Raw genomic sequence first — 18,750 nt, forward strand, 5'->3', positions numbered from 1 at the left:
GTTTTATGGAAATAAATATTATTATATTGTTAATGTTATTAAATATTATAGTTTCTTCACTGTAAGTTATAGCAATCATCCAGATTTCTTAAGCTAGTCATGCATTAAGCTGTATTAGACCAACATTGTTACGACATGCTTATGGGAGTCATTTCAAACTAGATTGCTCAGCCAGAGAAAGTACAAATGCAAGTCTCAATGTTTATACCAATTTGGTATTCCTAAATAGATTATAGTGGCCGAATGTTATGCCTGCTTGCATTTCCTGCAATTCAATGTTCAGAGCTGGAAAAGCTAATTCCTTTTCTTGCTGTCAAAAGGCTGCTTCAATGTCGACAGCAAGCTATAATTATTCATTTCGAAAGTGTTAAGCAATGACTATATCTCTAAGCTTATCAATCCGTTTTTGTTCCACAAACACAGTTAAGTTTTCTTTCTCCCTATCATACACAGCCATGAAATGAAACTGTTCACTTTCATAAGTATCAGGATGCAAACATTCTGAAGTTTGTCCTGAGCATTTGTCTGCATCCTATAGTGTGCATGTTTGTATTAAGTTCTGGTGTTGCAATCGCAGTGATCTACACATATTGTTATCTTGCTACAAACGAATTCATTGAACTTTGTTTTCAAATCTACAAAGTGGCCATGCAGTATATAAGGACCACATTAATAAAAAAAAAACTGCAGATTCAGTGTACGTGTTAGAATCTAGGCGAAGTGAAGTTTTTGTCAAGTGGTCAATTAAATGCTGTTAAAGTAACTGCAATATATACAACCTCTCTTATTTTCAACAATCCAACATGTCATCTTTTGCAAGGTTTGCTAATGTACCGCATACGTCACAACCTTAATGTCATGTAATCTTTATGCATTACACTGTTCACAAACTATACCGAAATGCAAACGGCAGTTGATTTAGATGCATGCTGCGAGACACCAACACAGTGACGTTTGTTCAACAAGGAATGGTGCGAGGTGTATGCAGATGAATGTATGACATGTGCTCATGTACTGATTTATTTATATACCTCGCAGGCTCCAAGGTTGGAGTATTATGCGAGGGGGAGTAAAAATGTAGTTACAAAAGGAAGAAGGGCACAACATTAAGAAAAAACCGGCAAGAAAAGCAGTGCCAATGCAATACACCAACTAGCCCAACGTGTTTTACTGGCACAATGTTATACAATACTCAACAAACAATAACAGAAATAATTACTGCCCATGCACCCTGTACAGATAGTAAACCAGCGAAGCTGAAATGCGCGGCCCCGTTGTTTATCACTGGGTTAATTCCGATGGTTTATTCAAGTCTTTCTATATTATTGGTTATGTCTGTGTTTCTTAATGAGGTTATGCACATGTTTGGCTTGGGTTTATCGTATTGTTTATTTGAAATGCCACACATCGCGCTTTGCAAGATCACCATCATGGAAAGTGCAATGAGTGGCCCATTGTGGTAATCCAGCAGGTCCATCAAAGTCCTTCTGAATTCTGTTACGCATTTGTGTATTGTAATGCGTTAATTATAGTATTTATGACTCGGTTATGCACTGTGGTAATTACCTGTGGTAGTTAGTTGTAGTTACTGGTAGTTAGTGTGTAGTTACCTGTGGCAGTTAATGGTAGTTACCAAGTGACACACCGGGACTGCACATTTCATTTAATTAAATACAGGGACACATTTTAGAACCTATTGCGAAGTCGGAGAGAGACTGCTGCACGTGCGCTCTGCTGCTAGAGAGAAACGATGTCACTATCGGTCTAGCCAATGGCCCACCACACCTTTGCTGCGAGATAATTATGACATCATGATCTTGTCTTAAGCCCGTCCCCCTCTGTGTCCCTTCCCTGTAATAATACGTAGATAAATGTATGTTTGAAATGCATAAGCATTTCTATGTCTACCCAACAAAAAATTTATGCGTCCATCATGCAACACGAATGCAATGGCTCACACCCCCCTAAACAATGGCTCATACCCCTACACTAGGGTTTTTGGGATCGGACCATGAGTGTTTTACCTAGGCATACACAGCTTAACTGTAAAAAGAATGACCACCTTTCTGCTAGAGACCAAGACGGCCATGAGGCGTACTAACAAATGAAAGTTTATTGAACATGCCAAATAAATGCTGGTTGACAAGCAATAAATCGAAGTTACACAAAAAGCAGAAGCAAAAACTGATGTGTGTCCATGCAGATCCCAACAGAAAACGCATCCATCTCTGAAAGTGTAACAGAGGCCATGCTGACAAGATTCTCCCAGTGTCTTTTCATCTACAGCATCCATAATTTCTCTAGGCAGGCCGTCTCCACAGAATGCTAGCTTCTTCCTCTATAATGCACTCTTGACATCTGAGCGTGCTTTGCAGAGGAACAAGCTCGTATTCTGTGCAGATGGGCTGCCTAGAGAAATTACGGAAGCTGTAGATCTAAAAATGCTCGGGGAATCTTGTCAGCACGGCCTCCGTTAGAAATGGATACATTTCCTGTCAGGAAACACACGTGAATTTTCGCTTCTTCTTTTTGTGCATGTTCCGTTTACTGCTTGTCAGCCAGCATTTACTCGGTCTGTACATTAAACTTTTGGTTGTTAGATCATCTCGGTTTTCTTGTTCGTCACATGTGTTCTCTGGTGCGATTTGCAGCCAGACTATTCATAATTTTTAAAGACTGCAACAAGTCACTTTAATGGCCCTTATGATGCTTCTGTGTACCTTATAAAATTTTTTATTTGGCCAATGTAGCAAGAATGTATAGTGTGAAGCAGTAAGAACAGGGTACGCTCGCTAACTTCTAATTAAAAGGCTTATTGTGAAAACGCAGTGATCTATAAAGGTTACCAGAAAGTAGCACAGCAATGAAACCTGATAAAAAAATAGTGCTTGATGAAACCGAACATAAAAGCTGGAAAGGGAGAAAATACATTTATGTAAAGAAGTCCAGAGGGAAATACATTGTGATCACCAAGTGTACATGTGGCTACCTTCCAAGAAATTCTTTTTTTTTTCAAAGGCATGGAACTGGAAGAATGTGCTTGCATAAGCAAGCTGTCAGTCTGTCTATTGGAATAACAACACTGTGTCTTGAAAGGTGCTGGCATGCAGGATTGGCAATTGTAATGATTTTTTTCCTGCACTTGGAATTTTTCTGTATTTTCTTTCTGTAGCATGTTTATTTACGTTTGGCTGCATCAAGCACCAATTTTTATCTAGCCTTCAAAGATGTTTTTCTTTTTTCTGGGGAAAACACAGAGAAGGCGGGAGATGGAAATTCAAGACGATGAGCAAAACGAGAACAAAGTGAAAGTAGGAGCCAACGTTTCCACAAGTGGACCTTAAAGAAGACAAATCCATTTGTCGAAACGTTGGCTTCTGCTTTCACCTTGTTCTCGTTCTGTGCATCATGTTTTTTTCTGGTAATTTGTATAACTCGCCACATTTTTACACATGAACCTCAGTTGAAAGTTAGTCCTCATCCATCTCTAGTGTCATCCTGTTGATACTGCTTCATGCTATGCACTCTTGCAACATTTGTGTGTGTGTGTGTGTGTGTGTGTGTGTGCGTGTGTGCGTGTGTGTGAGTGTGTGCGTGTGTGTGCGTGCGTGCGTGTGTGTATGTGTGCGTGCGTGTGTGCGTGTGTGTGCGCGTGCGTGTGTGTGTGTGTGTGTGTGTGTGTGCGCCATGGTGCGTGCGTGTGTGCACGCGCGCGCGCGCGCGTGTGCGTGTGTGTGTGTGTGTGTGTGTGTGTGTGTGTGTGTGTGTGTGTGTGTGTGTGTCTGTCTGTCTGTCTGTCTGTCTGTCTGTCTGTCTGTCTGTCTGTCTGTCTGTCTGTGTCTGTCTGTCTGTCTGTCTGTGTCTGTCTGTCTGTGTCTGCGTGCGTGCGCACGCGTGGATTTGGATGTGAACTCGGGCCCTTGGGCTGAGGTATGATTCTTCTCCTGTGCATCCTTATGAATTCATTAACTTTAGTGCAACAGAAATACGATGGACAAGAACGAACTGAACACACAGAGCGCTTCGTTCCTGTCCGTTGTCTATCTGTAGCGCTTTAGTTAATAATGAATACACACCAACTCGTCCAGTTTTCAGTTTTATGTCGGGCTTATAAGCCCGCTTGTGTCCTGGAATATCTGCATGGCTATGCATCCTGTAATTTAGTTTCTGGCCATGTGCTTGCAAGTCGCGTGTCAATCTCCTGATTTTCCTGATAATATCGTGTGATGTGCAGGCCCAGGCAGTTTCTGGTGAATCCATGCAGGTGTGCAGGGTGTTGTGCAGGGTGTAATCTGCACTACAAGTGCTGCTTTGATTGCTTTCAGTTCAGCTTTTCTAAGTGTAGGATGACCTGGAATGGTACTCACTTATATGGGGTTTAATTTTATGTAGTGTCATACTACTGTTAAACTGCTATTGCCACATCAGTGTACTATATGTGCCTGATGTTTGCTTGCATATTCATGGTTAGCAACCTCCTCTGTGTGTTTGGCAGTAGCATATAGTCTCCTGGCCTAATTGTTTGCCCCCATATTGCACGGTATGGGTCTGTTGTGTTTTAAGTTCAAGTGCTGGCGAGGTTGTTTCTGAAGGGAGGGGTAGTTGTCTTTGCGTTTCATATGCTAGCTGCCATAGTATCTTGGGACCAGGTTCTGAGCTCTTGAGGCAAAGAATTTGTGCTGCAGCCTGCCACTCTACTCTGTCTGGGTGCTTGTTCGTTTGCTCTTTCTCGTAGAGGTCTTCAAGCATTATAAAGTTGGAAATACCCGTTTTTACCCGATGCCTGCATTCGATGAGTTCTCTTTTTTTGTGTGCTGCTGGTAATTCATACTGTACCATACCATGAACACAAGCACAGCATCTGCGATTTTCCATAGTATCCACTCGTCCAGCCCCGTGATTTCAAGATTATTCTTTTCATCAGGCGCAGAATTTGCGTCCAGGCATGGCATAATTGTTTCACCCACGTGCTGGCTCTGCCGTCATGGTCTTACACTAGCTGAGGATTTGTGGATGTTTGCTTGCGGGTATGTTTCTCCAGCTATTGGGAGCACAATGTGCAATCTGGAGTAGTCCTTGATTCTAGTCTTTTTTCCGACGTCGATGTAAGCCCACTTATCAGAAAGCGAAAGGCCAGACTGGCCAAGAGAGCCTGCAGTGTTGTCGAGGGCTTGTTGCATCATTCTTGATTTCTGTATAAGATAGCTTTCCCATGGACTGTAATACACCATAGGCTGTAGTATTTCTTGTAGTATGTCTGTGTTGTTGTGTGGGTGGGCCAGATGTGCCTCCAAGTCTCACCTGGAATTTTCTGTCTTTCATAATGTTACCGTTTAACTTAAGTGCTCTACTAAGAATGTTTTTGCTCATCGCTTCTTTTATTAGAGTAACATGAGGTACTGCTGTGAAAAGCCTCTTGACTCTCTTCATTCTTTCATAAGTGGTATTACGCAATGCCCTGCAATAGAGTTTCTGCTGCTTATGGCCCACTCATATCTGCCAGAAAGGACAACTCTTGTAAAAGGTTTCCATTGTGCTATGTGTGCGACGTAGTATGAGCATTCATGTCTTCACATTTATACATCTGTAGAACCAGCATTCCCCCCTATGCAATATTATATTGAAGTTTAAGGGTTAAATAAAAGGTGATGAACTAAATCTAACTGCAAGAGCTTTTTTTTTACCTATGACTACCATCGAAATGTGACTTCCATGGCTGGCAAATCAACCCCTCGCCTCGTGTTAGCAGCAGAATGCTATAGCCGCAGTGGCACGTGAATAAATCGAAGAACAATATTTTTGTCCATAGATTTTTTTTGCCTGTATGTAAGTAAAATTTTTGAATAAGTTTGTCCTTGCAAAAAAGACCAGTTTGTGGTCCTTTATTGAATAAACTACATATTGTGTGTAGTTGAAATGCAGAAATCTGTTCTAAAATCCTCGGGTGATATGTTCTTGCAAGTAGCATGGTATTTCATTACTTATAAAGAGTAATCACAGTGGATATCGTTATATGGGGTTACACACTAATATATGTGATTTGTTTGATATATGTGATATATGTGATTTGTTGAAGCATGGTGGAGAGATTGTTCTAGAAAACCTGACCACCCTGTACTCGCAATGCCTCATGACTTCAAGCGTACCGGAATCTTGGAAGAACGCTAACATAACCCTAATCCATAAGAAAAGCGACGCCAAAGACTTGAAAAATTATAGACCGACCAGCTTACTGTCCGTTGCCTACAAAGTATTTACTAAGGTAATCGCAAATAGAATCAGGAACACCTTAGACTTCTGTCAACCAAAGGACAGGGCAGCATTGCGTAAAGGCTACTCAACAATATACCATATTCACACTATCAATCAGGTGATAGAGAAATGTACGGAATATAATCAACCTTTATATATAGCTTTCATTGATTATGAGAAAACGTTTGATTCAGTCTAAACCTCAGCAGTCATGGAGGTATTACGGAATCAAGGTGTAGACGAGCCGTATCTATAAATACTGAAAATTATCTATAGCAGCTCCACAACCACCGTAGTCCTTCATAAAGAAAGCAACAAAATCCCAATAAAGAAAGGCGTCAGGCAGGGAGATACGATCTCTCCAATGCTATTCACTGCGTATTTACAGGAGGTATTCAGAGACCTGGAATAGGAAGAATTGGGGATAAGATTTAATGGAGAATACCTTAGTAACTTGCGATCCGCTCATGATATTGTCTTGCTTAGTAACTCAGGGGACCAATTGCAATGCATGCTCACTGACCTGGAGAGGCAAAGCAGAAGGGTAGGTCTAAAAATCAATCTGCAGAAAAGTAAAGTAATGTTTAACAGTCTCGGAAGAAAACAGTAGTTTACGATAGGTAGCGAGGCACTGGAAGTGGTAAGGGAATACATCTACTTAGGACAGGTAGTGACCGCGGATCCAGATCATGATACTGAAATAATCAGAAGAATAAGAATGGGCTGGGTTGCGTTTGACAGGCATTCTCAGATCATGAACAGCAGGTTGCCATTATCCCTCAAGATAAAAGTGTATAACAGCTGTGTCTTAGCAGTACTCATGTACGGGGCAGAAACCTGGAGGCTTACGAAAAGGGTTCTACTCAAATTGAGGACGGCGCAACGAGCTATGGAAAGAAGAATGATGGGTGTAGCGTTAATGTATAAGAAAACAGCAGATTGGGTGAGGGAACAAACGTGAGTTAATGACATCTTAGTTGAAATCAAGAAAAAGAAATGGGCATGGGCAGGTCATGTAATTAGGAGGGAAGATAACCGATGGTCATTAAAGGTTACGGACTGGATTCCAAGGGAAGGGAAGCGTAGCAGGGGGTGGCAGAAAGTTAGGTGGGCGGATGAGATTAAGAATTTTGCAGGGACAACATGGCCACGGTTAATACATGACCGGGGTAGTTGGAGAAGTATGGGAGAGGCCTTTGCCTTGCAGTGGCTGCGACCAGGCTGATGATTATGATGATGATGATATGTGATCAAAAATGTATTAGTACCTTATTAGAAACATGTAAGGCATGAATGTTTCTACACACTTGATCAGCTGTGAATGTGCAGGAACTGCTTGTACTGGCTGACTTCACTGCACAGTTCTGATTTAATTTTTTTTTCAACGTGTCGCTTTCTACTGTTCTATCTCCACAAGAACAACAGGCTGTTTGCCTGCTTTTCGCATTGTTGCACGAGTTTTACATGACGGTGCAGGAGGGTACGTTGTCACTGTGCCACTATACTTAAATTACTAGCTATAGAGTTAATTACCTTTCAAAGCAAATGTTAGTACAGATGCAGTAAGGATACAAAGTCCGCAACATAGTCAATGTTTATTGGTTTCTGTGCAAGAAAAAAAATTCTCCAGAGGAGAGGTGCAACTTAACGTGCATGCAATATTCGAAAACAAATTAACGACGCTGTTTATTCAAGCCATGAATTTACTGCTATCGTAGCAAATTCATTATGATGGCCTACACTTTTGCTCTGTCAAGTTTAAGAAGCTGCCTCGGCCTACTCATCTGCGATAAAGAATACAAAATTTTCTTTTTTCAATAATACCCTTCCGAACATGCTCATAAATAATCCAAGAAGCTTCTGGAATGTAGTAAGGCCTAGTGCATCAAAAATCATATCACTTAGCACGTCTTCCGGTGGGCCTTATTAGATTCGTCGGACGATCCTACCGCTGTCGACCAGATGTAGGAGTCGTCGGACTATCTCGCCGCTGCCACCATTTGAAGGAGATGAAGGTCGTAGACAGGAACTCGGTGAACAGGATTTATTTACATATTAACAGTTTAAGCAGGATACATTGGCAGACTAGCGCGACTCCCATATGGAGCCCGCAAAACTAACATACAGCAAACAGTTTACGAGCACACAGCTCACTAGTACATTTCTAGTATGACAGAGCACTCAGCTCCCGACAACGAGCACGACACGAGCACCCACTAGCAGCCGGCAAACGCTGCTTATAAGCCCTTGCTCGACGTCATAGTTCGACGTCATTCAAGATGACCCGCCTTTTTGGAGGATGAGGTGTGTCGGAGCAGGAATGGTCGGGAAGGTTCGTCCAAGCATTGCAAACTCGCCGCCGCTCCGCACTATGGCTCACACACACAAAGGCACACACGTTCGAGCCCATACACACAAAGGCTCCGGAGTCGACGACCGAGGGCTTCGTAGAACTGTGCTCCGTCTCGGGTGGCGCGGCGGAGTACCACATTCCTGAGCTGACCGCGCGCCACGTGGCTGCCGGTCATCCGCAGTTCTCGGTACCGCCCAGCTTTCAGTGCCGACGTCAGAGGGCTTCGTAGAACTGCTTTGTCCCGGGTGGCTCGGCCAAGTACCAATTTCCGGAGTTGATCGCGCGCCACGTGGCTGCCGGCCATCCGCAGTTCTCGGAAGGGCGCCCCGACTGGTGGGCTTGGAACACGTGCAGCGGGCTGAAAGCTGGCACGTTGCCACCCCGTACGGCCATTCCTAACAGCTCCTCCATGGCCCGGAAAATCTCGCCTGGCCAGTGCTGGCAACCGCTGGGCAGGAAGAGAATGGCTGGCGAGCAAGATGACGGCTTTGCTCTCTGCAATCCCTGCGTACTCGGAATGCCTTCAACCATCTTACAACAACTGGCACAGAAGAGTCGACCCGGCAACACAGTACCGCTCAGTGTTCAAACGCCCGGAATTAGCTGCTAACCCACCAGGCCTCCTATCACAATTTCCATGCAAGTCACTCAACTGGGAATCCCAAATTTTGCCCCAAAATTTCGTGCCGCCAAAGCGAGCGTTCACGTTCCTCCTGAGTTCGACCAAACCCGACCGTCGCGCTGCACAAGAGTAAAGGTTTACGCAGAATTAAACCGAAGCCTTTCAAACACCAATACTCAATCATAACTTCAGCAGCATAACTTCGCGAACAGCCTGTTCCTACCCTATCACAGTGGCGTACTTATCTCATGTACTGCTGCCACTGAACCGTCTGGCCAACTCCACAGGTACGTCATCACAGACGCGCTAAGTTTGAGGTCCCTATTCCGAACACGTGCTTGCATCATACAAAGTTTTTATCATGCTGACTCACATTTGTTCCTTTAATCCACACAGGACACATTCCTTAAACCAACAACCACACTTGCGTAACTTACGCATCACAGAGGAACCTTCGAACAAATGTGTCTTTTACTAACTAGCTCTTCGCACGCGTACTAGAGAAGTCAGAATACGGCTGCCTTCGACACACACGAGCAACCCAGTCATCAACGTTCTGCTTCCTTCCGTCCGCACAGGACACGCGTTAATGGACCTAAGAGCTCTTCTCAGTGCAAATCACGCACTTACTGAAAATCTACGCGCTTAACCTTAAAATTCAAAAAACACTTAAAAAGAAAGAAGGTTAAATAAAACACACGCGCGTTACGATAGGCCTCTCAACGATAACCTTGACCTTCAGGTTACTCACGCATACACAAAAAAAGAAAGCCTATATACTTATTATTGAACACCTCGCGAGACTACAGGTTTACTTTAAACGCGTCTTTCAAATCTCGAGCTTCTCAAACAAAACATAAACAGAGCTCATACCTTACATATTGAAAGAAATCCTAGTCTCAAATCGCGAAAATTTGCAAATTCTCAAAAATAAAACAAAACACGTTTCACTTCTACGGAAGCTCTCTTGGCTTCCCGTTCCCGATTGCTTACGACTGACTCATACTTTCAGCCGGACCCGAGGTGGTCGCGGTTGAAAAGCTACTCTGGCTACGGAGGAACAACAAAAGGGCTGACTCACTATCAGCTCCCCCAAGACGTTACGGTCTCCTGCCAATTTGCGTCCTCGCGCCCCGCTTTCAACATGACCTCGACTGACCGCGTCGCTACTCCCCACCTGGTCTCGTCTTGCCACCTTGCGCTTCTTTGTACTGCACGCTGAGCTTCGAAGAGAACGACGGAACGACGAGGAATTTGACTGCCCCGTGCCCTTTGTCCGCGTCCGTGCAGAACAAGCTTCTCGGTCCCCCTTTGACCGGTGGCTCAAACGTTTTCGATGCGTCAACATCGTCAGTGACGACCGCACCTTTTTCCTCGCGCCCTGCCCTCTTGGGTCTCTCGCCATCTTTGGCGGCGCTACATTAGTTACCGTCTTTCGGTCTTTACAGCGCTTCTTTTTACGGCGCTTTCTCTTCGCACTCACTTTCATGTCGCCTTCTCGTGCCTCGTGCTGGCCGGTACACATTTCGTCGGCCCGGATCGGTCTCTTACCCGCACAGTCTGAGTGATTTACATTTAAATCTACTCTCACTTTGCCTCGACTGGCGGACAGCTCAACCGACTCTGGAACAATGCAGCAGGCTTTACTCGAGTTAGACAACTCGCACTCTTGCGAACTGCCCTCTACTACATTGCCCAGCTCACGCTGTGCATCTGCACACAGCCCGTCGGTATCGATCGCTGTCTCACGCGCACAGTCCGAATGATTAACAACTGAATCATCCCTATCTAGGCTATCTAGACTGGCGGAGAGCCGCACCGATCCCTGACCAATGCAGTTGTTCTCTCGTGAGCTACGGAGCTCGCCACCCCGAGAACTATTCTCAACTGCATCGTCCAGTTCGCACTTCACTTCTGCACGCAGATCTGACTCGACATGGGTGCTCGCGTCTGTCAAGTCCGTAGTATTCTGTACCTCGCCAACGACCTCGCTACCATGAGATGCGACGCACACGCGCGGTAACTGTGCCAATTTGTTCGCAGCTGGCCTGGCTGTCTCTACAGTCCTCTGTTGGCACAGCACCTCGTCGCTCTCACTCTGGCCTTTAACGGCCTCTGTTGCCACTAAGGCATCGTTAGCTGCTAGCACTTCGAATTCACTTGTGAACGTGCTGCTACTCTCACAGGTACTACTACTTTCCTCGGCTTTTGAACAAAATCTGCTATTTACTTCCTGCCACTTTCACTGCGTCCAGCCTACAGATTTCTCAAGCCGCTGTTGTCTCTGTGCCAATAACTGATCACAATACTGTATCTCTTTGATCAGTGCTGCCTTCTTTCTCTCATACTTTTGCTCCCGCTCACGCTTACGTTCCTGATACTCACGTTCGCGTTCATTCTCACGTTCGTGACGCTCACACTTAAGAGTAAGTTCTTGAAGCTCACGCTTCCGTTCATTCTCGCGTTCTTCACGCTTACGCTCACTCTTACGTTCACGACGCTCACGCACCAGTGGTTCCTGTCTTTTACTTAGAATTCGTTTGCCCATTTGTTCTATGAATTTCAAATCATTGTTACTTTCTAGAAAGGTTTTACGAATCTCTGATTCCTTCAAGTCCTCATCTACGTTTACCTCGATCTCCTCACACAACCACAACAGGTCAGCTCTCGTCAAACACATTAGGACCATGGTCGCTACTTTAAGCTTTGGCTCTGCTGTCACACAATACTTGTTGCGATACCCACGCAAATCAAAATACAAGTAAAAGATCCCAGCGAATCAAATCCAAAAACACAGTGAAATTGAAGCCTGGTAAATCTTACAGCCAAAACCAAACGCTTACCCACTGAAGCAGCACCATATCACCAGTCCTTCCCCGCCGTATCCAGTCAGTTGCAAGAGGTGGTCAATCTCAAGTCGCCTCCAACTTGATCAGGATGCCGGTCGGTCACCATGTGCCAACGTCCGTCAGCTGCCGTTGCTGTCTCCCGAGTCGTAGGCCGATTTACGAGCCGCAGGCCGATCCCTCCGCTGCCATTCAGTTATTAGATTCGTCGGACGATCCTACCGCTGTCGACCAGATGTAGGAGTCGTCGGACTATCTCGCCGCTGCCACCATTTGAAGGAGATGAAGGTCGTAGACAGGAACTCGGTGAACAGGATTTATTTACATATTAACAGTTTAAGCAGGATACATTGGCAGACTAGCGCGACTCCCATATGGAGCCCGCAAAACTAACATACAGCAAACAGTTTACGAGCACACAGCTCACTAGTACATTTCTAGTATGACAGAGCACTCAGCTCCCGACAACGAGCACGACACGAGCACACACTAGCAGCCGGCAAACGCTGCTTATAAGCCCTTGCTCGACGTCATAGTTCGACGTCATTCAAGATGACCCGCCTTTTTGGAGGATGAGGTGTGTCGGAGCAGGAATGGTCGGGAAGGTTCGTCCAAGCATTGCAAACTCGCCGCCGCTCCGCACTATGGCTCACACACACAAAGGCACACACGTTCGAGCCCATACACACAAAGGCTCCGGAATCGACGACCGAGGGCTTCGTAGAACTGTGCTCCGTCTCGGGTGGCGCGGCGAAGTACCACATTCCTGAGCTGACCGCGCGCCACGTGGCTGCCGGTCATCCGCAGTTCTCGGTACCGCCCAGCTTTCAGTGCCGACGTCAGAGGGCTTCGTAGAACTGCTTTGTCCCGGGTGGCTCGGCCAAGTACCAATTTCCTGAGTTGATCGCGCGCCACGTGGCTGCCGGCCGTCCGCAGTTCTCGGAAGGGCGCCCCGACTGGTGGGCTTGGAACACGTGCAGCGGGCTGAAAGCTGGCACGTTGCCACCCCGTACGGCCATTCTTAACAGCCTATACCTCGGCAGCACTGCGCTACGATTTTAAATAATGTATTTATAAAAGCTTTTACTCCTTCAGCACGTGATAACGACCTTCCAAGGCTACCATGCTGCAATTTTTTTTCTATGGATCCCGTAATTTTTAACTCTACTGGCATAAAAAAAATAATAGACACTCTTAAACTTACGTCTTCTTGTGGAATAGACGAAATCACGGCTAAATTTCTAAAAAATACTAGTGAGTATTCCTCTATCATCTTAGAGAGCATTTTTTCACAATCGTAACTGTCTTCATCCTTGCCTCATGACTGGAAAACAGCAAAGATTACTCCTATGCACAAATCTGGCGAAACTCAAGATCCTTTTAACTACAGGCCCATATCGATTACCTCAGTACCATGCAAAATTATGGAGCACATCATATTTTCTAACCTCGTCAACTTTCTTGAAGAAAATAATTTTTTCTCTAACAGTCAACATGGCTTTCGCAAATTTTTTTTCCTGTGAGACTCCACTGGTAACTTTCACTAATGACTTACATGTATATCTTGATAGCGGTTTTTTGACTCATTGCATATTTCTGGATTTTTCTAAAGCTTTTGACAAGGTGAAATATGTACTGCTACTACACAAACTAAGCGCACTCAACATTGACCCGGGAGTACTCAGCTGGATCCATTCGTTCCTTTCTTCTTGTTCCCAATTTGTTGTAACTAATGACTCCACATCTCACGCGGCTCCATTTGAATCCGGTGTTCCACAAGGGTCTGTTCTTGGTCCTCTTCTATTTTTAATATATATTAACGAGTTACCTGATAACATTTCCTCACAAATTTGTTTATTCGCTGACGACTGCGTTATATATCGAAAAGTGACTAATGCATCTGATATAGCTACCCTTCAATCCGATTTAAATAACATATCTAACTGGTGCCTCACTTGGTGCATGGAACTCAACATTAATAAATGCAAATCTATGCGGATTTCTCGTTCTAACACAACTTGCCCTACCTACGCCCTTAATGACTGCCCCCTTCAATCCGTTACATGCTACCGTTATCTTGGCATTCATACAACTAGCGATCTTTCTTGAAAGCAGCATGTACAGTATGTAATATCTAAAGCTAACCGCTCCTTAGGATACTTGAAGAGAAATTTTTCGCTTGCGCCAATTTCATTAAAATGGCTCTTGTACACGACATACGTCCGCCCCCAATTAGAATATGCCTCATCCATTTGGGGTCCTCATCAGATCACATTAATTAACGAAATTGAATCGGTGCAAAATCGCTCGGTTCGTTTCATCTTAGCTAACTACCATCGCACTGCTAGTGTTACATTAATGAAGAGTACCCTTCAAATTTCATTATTATCTCTTCGCAGAAAAGAATCACGCATTTCCCTTCTTCATAAAATCTACTACCACAACGCATCTCTTCGCCCTCTTTGGATCCAACATGCGCCTTATTATTCGGCTCGTCGTGACCACTTACATAAAGTTAACGTACCCCGTCATAACACCGTCGCGTGCTCACAATCATTCCTTCCTAGGACTTCAGTCGACTTGAATAATCTACCTACATCATTAGCAAGCATCAGTGACCCCACTCGCTTTAAGAATGCACTAATCAACATAAAATAATGTATGGTGGCAAATGGTGAACTTATTCGTGAACATTGTCTGCTTGCTAAAGTGTATTCTTTCTGTATTCTTATGTTATGTAAGTCTCTTGTTATTTGTTATGAATGCATTACTACGTTCTTTCATTTTGCTCTTGTTCCTTGGAAATTCCTTGAACTAATCCTGCATTTTTTACTCTTCGAATGTATTCTCGCCCCTCCCCTCTGCAATGTACAATTATGTACCTTGAGGGTATCACAAATAAATAAATAAAAGTGAGGGAAGATAAGCTTCCAAGATGCATCGGGACATTCAAGCTTGAAAACCGACAAGAAAATGCAACTGAACGGTTCAGCACATCGTTGAAACTTCGGGTACTTTGCTGTCTTTTCATTTGCCCTTACCGAGGTTGAAATAATTCAAGCTGCTCCGTAAGCGCGATTTTTGCATGCTACTGCAAAATCGCCCATACCTCAGACGTGCGGACTTTGGGATGCATACTTTCAGCAAGGCATGTGAGGACGAGCTCCAAACAGTAATTTCCCGAGAAGGGCATTCCCACTCTTCGAATAACCTGTTTTGTTTTTTGTTTTTTGTCCGAAGCTACTTGAAGCGACAAAAGAATCCTCATTGTAGAACGAGGGATACCGCCGGGTGACCATCGAAACGTGTAATGCTAACAGTAGTGGCAAATTTCTATGTTTGCAGACGGCGACACCAGACCTTTCGTTACACTGAACCGTTCCTTACCAGTGGTCGTGGGAGCAAACGGCGCCGGACCTCGTTTTGTCTCGGACAGACCACGTAAGTGATGATGCCGGGCTTCTTCGTTTTACAACATAGACAACAGAATGCATAGAACGACAGAAAGCTGAGCTAGTTGGTAAGGATTCATTATGCAAAAAGGTTGAGGCGTGCAGACAGGACACAAGAGAAGTGGACAACACGAACGCCGGCGTTCGTGTTGTCCACTTCTCTTGCGTCCTGTCTGCACGCCTCACCTTTTTGCATAAGAGAATGCGGCCTTCTGTGAAACTGCGCGCTCTAACGAAGCAGCGCTGCTCACGCATATCCTAATATTAGAGCGCCTTGTGCGTATAGTTTCGGAGCGTGGCCTGCATGAGTATACATTGTACGAGAAAGGGGGCTAGAAAAGAAAGTATTCCTGAGAAAATATGCTGCAGAATACGCGGGAACCTGGCGCGCATTTCTGAGGTGGAAAGAAGGTGAATTTTTAGTTGACGATATTGTACTTCCAAGAAAACAACTTTCTTTACTCGCTATGATGAGAAATGGGGGGGGGGGGGGGGGGGCATTGTTGGCTGGAGCCTTTAGGAGTCAACCTGATCATATAATTTCACGTCAGCTTCAATATGAAATTTATTGGCAAAACATATCACAACACTAGACGCATTGTTGTACAGCAAGGCTTTATTTTTCGTAAGCCCAAGGCGAACAGTGAATAAGAAAATTCACGAAGGGAGAATATTTAGCAGTTCTTCCCGAACGGTGCCGAAGCATTGACAGCGATAGCAAGATTAAACGCTGCGCGTGGACTCCTCGGACGGTGTTGTATGTGTGAGTGCGACGGGGCGCGGCGCATTAGTCAAGGAAACTCGCGCTGGTTGGAAGGAACAACGTCTAGGCAGCTACCAGGCGTCTCACAACACCGGCCGTGATAAGGAACGTTGCCAGTACCACTGCAGGCACGCGGCATCCGGATGTTTTACGAGGCGAGACCGACTGGAAACCGTCGGCATTGGTCAGCGCCCAGTTAGATAACATTAGCTTGACGTTGGCTGCCGGTTCGGCTGAAACCAGTGCAATACACAGAGCAGCCAAACAAGAACGCTAGTGCTTGCGCACTATGCTCATGCCAGACACAGAAGGCAAAACGCTGCCCTTTCTCCACAAACTCGAGCGAGTGAGCGCAGCAGTGATGGTGCGTCCACTTCGCTTCAGCATCTTTGTAGCCAAGAGCCACAGCGCGTCTCTGGAAACCCTATAAACTCTCTGGCACGTGCCGCGCATGCGCCGTTGATAGCGGTGAAGCATGACGGCGTCGGTGGCGCCGACATGCGCTCTGAGCCTTTCGTATAATTGCTGTCGCGATAAAGGAGTTCCTTTACACACGTATGCCAATCTCTACATCTAATCTCTACATCACAGACAACGAAGCTGTGAGTTCTAACTACTAGGGGTCCATCTAGCTGCTAGCTGCTTAGTGATGATTCATAGCCGACGCCCCGCTTACGCTCATACGGTCGATCCCTCATGACAATAGTCGAGAGTTGAGAACAAACTATAATTAATACGTTTGGACAACTAACGGTTGCTTCGGGTTTTCCACACAGGCGGCGTCGCTGGCCACGTCGTCAGTTTCCACCGCCGCCGCCTTACAAACTCCAGGTCATACTCCAAAGTGAAGCCTAGGAAACGTGACGTTAGAAACAAGAATTATGGAATAAGGGTAAGAAAAACCTGCAAGGAAGTCGAGATACTGGCTGGGATGTGGTTGCCAATTCTAGCAAAGTATGCACGAGGCAACTTTTGCGATAGTCAGGTTTCGGAGCAAAACTTCGAGACTCTGGCGTGGGTTGCGTTGCTGGCTGATACCGAGCATTCCGCTGCACACAGGCCTTCACCACACGAGAGCGGCTGCGAAGCTCCCCTGAACAGCTTCACTGTAAAATAAAACACGTGACATGCGCTGGGCGGCGAGAGAGGAGCTAAAATGGAAACTGGCTTCAGTACTGGGAAGCCGGAGAACTGATGTGGAACCCTTATCACAACATGGACAAAATATGCCAAGCAGTTCTGGCCCAGTTAGCAAAAGTGAGTCAGAAGTGGGTGTGTGAGGCGACGAATAGCTGCTGACGCAGTATTTGGTGTACGTTTTGTAAGAGGTTTCACACATTTATTAGAATGTATTCACTTGTTTTGCAGCATCAGCTTGGCAGTTTGAAGTGCTTCAATTCACTTGGTAGATATGCTGTAATTGCAATGCAGGCGCCGAATACTGTACGTTGGGAATCCTCTGTGCGCAATGACTTCATGAGTCATCTTGCTATGTCCCGACGCCGTCCCAACGTATTTGAAAAAACTTTTATATGACACTTCCTTCAATGTTAAACTACGTTGTCGTTAGGAAAAGGGTCATGTGTACACATACTAAGAAAAATGAGCTCCCATATTCTGTTGTCAGCAGAAATCTTCAAATATTAAACTGATATCCTATCTTATTTGTTTTTCTCTGCTTGTATTGACGAAGGTATTTTACGTATAATGATTGAAGTTAAATATCATCACAACACTGCATACGTTGTGTGTTAAGTTAGGCACTGTTCTGTTAAATTTTGACCCTGTAAAGCCACCTGTGTTACAGAAAATGTGCCGCATTCTAAACTTAATGTTCGTAAAGAAGTTTTATACTTGGATGGTTAGGTATATGGTTAAGTAGAAAGTGCGTGGTTAAGAAAAGTAACGTTGACGTGCTGCTCCTGTTACTATCGGTGCTGGCAACAATTAGGGCGATCCTCACAACGCGACCTGCGCGATTAAGGTGGCTAGCATTGACAACAAAGTGTACTTTACAATTTTCTAAGCCGTTAGTTTGTCGAAACCTCGTGGAGTCGGATGATCCTTCCCTTTAGAAACTTATTTGGTCATTCGACCTGAACATCAAGGTGTACAGACTCTCGCGTTGTATGTCATAAATGCGCTAAACACACCCTTAATCTATAGTTTCGCACATGGTTCCATGTGTCATGCCAGGTCACACATCCACGAAAGTGAACGAAACTCAAATAACGCCTTCCCAGTCTTGTGATATAATTTTGTAGAACAGATTATTTACTATAACGGTAGGTGGATTCATCGTTTCTCGTCTCGTGAGAAGGCGAATGAATGAAAATTTGGGCAAGTGTGTACTTGAACAGCGCACGGAAAACAAACATGGATCACGCTAAGCGCTGTCAGGTCATGTATTCCATATTTCCTGCTCGATGTCCGGTATGCCGAGAGTTTGCCGCACGCAACAT

At 45.0% G+C, this 18,750-nt stretch overlaps 1 long non-coding RNA gene across 1 annotated transcript in view; it reads left to right on the top strand.

Moving 5' to 3' along the window:
* LOC140218486 (uncharacterized) overlaps window positions 1-17,870 on the top strand; it is an 876,148-nt gene extending 858,278 nt beyond the window's left edge. The window contains exons 4-5 of the long non-coding RNA XR_011894759.1: window positions 15,419-15,514; window positions 17,065-17,870. This is a non-coding gene — a long non-coding RNA (uncharacterized lncRNA). The remainder of the gene's footprint in view (window positions 1-15,418; window positions 15,515-17,064) is intronic.
* The last annotated feature ends 880 nt before the right edge of the window (window positions 17,871-18,750 follow it).

Source organism: Dermacentor andersoni, chromosome 5 (assembly GCF_023375885.2).
Source record: "Dermacentor andersoni chromosome 5, qqDerAnde1_hic_scaffold, whole genome shotgun sequence".
Classification (NCBI taxonomy): Eukaryota; Metazoa; Arthropoda; class Arachnida; order Ixodida; family Ixodidae; genus Dermacentor; species Dermacentor andersoni.